The sequence below is a fragment of the Sinocyclocheilus anshuiensis genome, unplaced genomic scaffold (assembly GCF_001515605.1).
Source record: "Sinocyclocheilus anshuiensis isolate Anshui unplaced genomic scaffold, SAMN03320099.WGS_v1.1 scaffold1453, whole genome shotgun sequence".
In the NCBI taxonomy this organism is placed as follows: Eukaryota; Metazoa; Chordata; class Actinopteri; order Cypriniformes; family Cyprinidae; genus Sinocyclocheilus; species Sinocyclocheilus anshuiensis.
In genome coordinates this window covers 1,311,400-1,316,335 of record NW_015549558.1, presented here as the reverse complement: position 1 = coordinate 1,316,335, position 4,936 = coordinate 1,311,400, and the positions used below count along the sequence as shown (strand labels likewise).

General features: G+C 36.5%; 1 pseudogene; it reads right to left on the bottom strand.

Moving 5' to 3' along the window:
* Positions 1 to 4,491: 4,491 nt before the first annotated feature.
* The window catches only part of LOC107656997 (sodium-dependent lysophosphatidylcholine symporter 1-like), a 16,938-nt pseudogene continuing 16,493 nt past the window's right edge, over positions 4,492 to 4,936 (bottom strand).

Here is a 4,936-nt window from a genome sequence, read left to right as displayed (position 1 = left end):
AAAGATCAGCATTTATCTGAAATAAAAAGCTTTTGTAACATTATACACTCTACCATTCAAAAGCTTGGAGTATATATATATATATATACATATATATTGGGGGGTGGCGGGGGTGGGAAGAAATTATAGAAAGTAATACTTTTATTTAGCAAAGATGCATAAAATTTATCCAAAGTGATGACAACGACAATGTTACAAAAGGTTTCTATTTCAGATAAATGCTGATCTTCTGAGCTTTCTATTCATCAAAGAAAGCTGGAAAAATTAAACTCAGCTGTTTTCAACATAATATAATAATAATAATAACAAGAAATGTTTTTTGAGCAGCAAATTAAAATATTAGAATGATTTCCGAAGGATCATGTGACACTTAAGACTGGAGTAATGATGCAAAAAATTCAGATTTGAAATCACAGGAATAAATGACATTTAAAATATATTCAAACAGAAAACAGTTATTTTAAATAGTAAAAATATTTCAAAATTTTATTGTTTTTGCTGTACTTGGATCAAATAAATGCAGGCTTGGTAAGCAGAAGAGAATTCTTTAAAAAACATTAAAAAATCTTACTGTTCAAAAACTTTTGACTGGTAGTGTATCTACATCATTTATCTACCATATGTTGTTAATCCATCTATGAATTTTAGCCGTTTTTTCATGCAGAGTTAACCTTTGATTTACATTGACTGTAGTCCCTTCAGGCGATAAAAAATCCAGTTCACATTTGTATTTTGGAATTGTATCTTGATAAATAAAACATTTCTTACATTTATTACTGTTGTGTCATTATTTTGGTGGTCTAGAATAGGACATGTGTGGACGTCAAATTGACATCAAGTTTTTGACATCAATTTGATTTGCGTTTTTGACCTGTTTTTTTGACGTCTATGTTGGATGTCAATTTGACGTCTTTTTGACATCAATTGCCCACTGGGTATAGCATAGCGCCATCTGGTGTGGTGTTAAACAGCAGAGAAGGCTTTGTCGTTGAATGGCCATTAGTAAGGACACGAGTGTGTGGATGTGAAATCAAGTTATTGACGTCAGTTTGATTTGGATATTTTATCTGTTTTTTGAGGTCAATGTTTGATGTCAATTTCAGGTCTTTTGAACAGCATTTGCACACTGGGACACGTTTCAAAAGGAGATGTGGCAAATCAATGCCGTCCGAGGCCCCAGTTTAGAAAAAATGCTACTTAAACTTGATCAGGCTGACAAAGAATTCATATAAATATCAAGCAAACACACAAATGTAAACTGAATGTCAAACACATTCACCTGCATATCCATTAAAACAATTTCAGTGCGAGTATTAACTTCATATTTTCACCCAAGAAATTGCTGTCCAAACTGACCTTAAAATGATGTTATACAGCATCTTGATTAACATTTGACGTCAAATTGATATAAATTGACATGAAGGTGCCCGCAGGGGAGGCTCCTTCAGGAACATTTTCTATTTTACTTTTCCCGTCATTCCAAGTTAATTGTGAGGAAGCAACCAAATGTAGCGGTCTGATCCACAATACCAGAATCTGGATTCCCACACTAGCTGAAAAGTCTACAAACGAAGCTGAGCTGCGCTAAAAACATTCAGTCGATTGTTAAGATGGTAAGTGTCTCAGTTTTCAAGCGCAAATCTTTTCGGACTAGATTCGACACTTCATTAATAGGGGGAGACCGAACACAGGTCAAATGTAGCACTTCCAATTTCTCAAATAAGGAACAAGTTATAAATCAGCTAATTCACTTCACACATTCTCAAATTAGTCTTTATTCCACATGGGAGGAAGTAGAGCCCTGTGTCAAACAGCAGATTTTAGAGGAGAAAAACTCCTTTTGAGGTAAGAAAGTAACTTTTTATACTTCAATTTTTTTGTGTGATGGCAGTCCCTGCTTTGTAGTCAAACTCATCAAAGTTAAATTATGTTTATTGTGTGTCTGTAGATATTTTTCAAGCAAGTTGTTAGTGCTAATGTGTTGGCTGTTAGCTGTAAGGTGAGCTAGTTCAAGGCTACAAAACTGAGTTAGTTGTAACAAGACTCAGGGTTAATAACATCAATTAAACATGTTATAACCTACCCCAAGCTATTTTTTTGTTTTATTTATGTGTTTTCTTGGTCTTGGAAGAGAAAGACAAACCGAGAGGCATCTCTCAGTGTTCAAGTTCAATTTTATTATGGCCAATTACTATGACTGACATTAACAAACTAATTAAACACACACAGTGTTGAAGCTGGTGCACATTTGCTCAAACGCTTTCAAAATCAATTTTTTGTCATAATCCTTATTGCATAACGTTACATCTCACCCCAGTGGATATCATAATGTTACATCTAACCCCAGGGTATTTTACAACTAACCCAGACTATGGGGTGAATTGTAACATTTCACTCTTCCTGTTTGAAACTAAACCATGCATTTTCTGTTTATGCTGCAAAGATAACAGCTATGCCATTTAATAGCAGACACTTGTAACTAGTTTGAATCACACTTTGAATACAGTGACTTACAAGAAGTTAAAGACAAAAATGTTACAACCATCTGGTCTCCCCCTACTGTCCACAGTGGTTAGAAAAGTAATTTAACATGCAAAGAAGGATAATGTAATTATTCAGTGATTTAGTACGTTTTGTAAACTCACATATCGTAAATATGCGAGATGTAACTTGCATGGAGGATGGGCCATGGGCAGAGTATAATTCAACCATAAGTAAAAACATCATTTAATTCATCCATACGTCGTTCCAAAACCAAAACATTCCTCATGGAACACAAACTGCCGTAGGCCTACTCGTTTGAATTAGGACGTTACTATAATGGGGGGAAATAGATTATATTTGTATCTGATCTCTCATCTATCTTTCTCTGTCAGTGCTCAGGTCTGCGTTCAGATGTTCCTCTAGCTGTGGTTGAGGAGATCCTACTGAATCTGCATGCTCATCAGGTGGTGCGAGTCTGTCGTCTGGTGTGTTATGAGTGGAAGGAGCTGGTGGACAGTGCCGCACACTGGAGAGAGCGCTGTCAGAGAGAGGGGATCCAGCCATTTGATGTTTCCAGACCCCTAGATGACTGGCGCCTGTTTTACTTTAAAACTAAGAAAGGGTGTAATTTGCTCAAGAATCCCAGAATTAAGAAGACTGCAATAAGTGTCGCTATTAAAATGTGATTTTGCTTCAGGTAACGTCACTTTTCTGATGTTCTTATTGGGTAAACTTAAAATGTAAATGAGGGGAGAGGGTGCAATTGCATTGCATTCATTTAACATAAACCCTGCTGTTGACAAATGTAGCCCGTCCCCTTTGCTATATACTCAGCCCAGCCATATCCCATATGTATCTATATGTATGACAAATAGTTATCTCTGACAGCAATAAACAATGTTTTTAAAGTCTAGTTTACTTTAGTACTATTTTAGCTTGCATGAAGCAGATGTATTGTCTGTTTATATTGTCTGTTCAAGCACACAGCATGAAAACAGGAAAACACAGGCAGTTACTAGTTTAAGTCCGCAGATGTTCACCTCTCCTGCATCCTCTAGCCTCCAGCTCATTGTGAAGTACCTGTTACATAACATGCTCTCAACACTCACTTCATCTGTAGTCTTGTAATGTGGGTGTCTGGAGTAGCACATATCCACCTCCATGAACAACACGACAAGTCAACACATGTTAATTGGTCTTAAATTGATAGTTCAGCCAGAAATAAAAATTCTGCGACCATTAACTCAGTCATGTCATTCCAAAGCTGTATGACTTTCTTTCTTCTTTGAAGAAAAATGTACTTTGACATGAAATGGATACAGTGGAAGTCAATGGTAACCAAAACTGTTTGGTTATCAACCTTCTTCTTTTGTGTTCTGCAGAAGAAAGCAAGTCAAACAAGACTGGAATGACATGAGGGTGAGCAAATAATGACAGAACCTTTGGGTGAACTGGCCCTTTAAGGCCTAATACTATTGGCCACAAGATGGTGCTGTGCAGTTTTCTGCATGGCAATAAAAAACATTCACATATTTACACATGGCTGTTTATTTATACACTTTTACATCATTATCATCGTTACCGCTTCTGAGAAGAAGTGCTGATGCAGAGAGAGTAATCAGTAAGGCATTCGTTGGTTAATTTCTCAGAAGAGTGTAAACTCTTTACACGCAGCAATATTGTTGCAACCAGTGATACGCACCATGTCTGTCTGGATATGGTGCAGAAATTACACACTGCACCTTTAAGACCACTAATGTTTCTCAATTCTGGCCTTGAGGCTGCAGAACTGCATGTTTTGAATATCTCCTTTATTCACCTCGGGTGTAACAAGATTAGTGAAATTCCTAAGTGGTTTTGGGATCCCTCCAGAAAAGGATTGAGAAACATTCACCCTGCACGATGAAAACAAAACTTGTTTATTATTAACAGTTCCAGAACCTGTGAATGTTACAAAAGTAATTAAATCCTTATAAGTAATGAAATGTGACGTAGTGAGTGATTACTTCATAGGCTCAGTTCTTCTTCTCCTTTCATGCTGGTCTCTGTCCTGTGTAAAACAGGCAGTGAAGACACAGTTAATACAGTTATTGCAACTTATGCAAAACTGTAACATAGTGTGAGAAAATGAAGACATATTACGCAGACATATTTGAACATAGTAAGCAGTGCTGAAAATGAATGTAAAGACTTAAAGGAACACTCCACTATTTTTGAAAATAGGCTCATTTTCCAACACACCTAGAGTTAAATAGTTGAGTTTTACCGTTTTTGAATCTATTCAGCCGATCTCCGGGTCTGGCGGTAGCACTTTTAGCTGTAGCTTAGCATAGATAATTGAATCTGATCAGACCGTTAGCATCTCGCTCAAAAATGTCCAAAGAGTTTCTATATTTTTCCTATTTAAAACTTGACACTTCTGTAGTTACATCGTGTACTAAGACCGACGGAA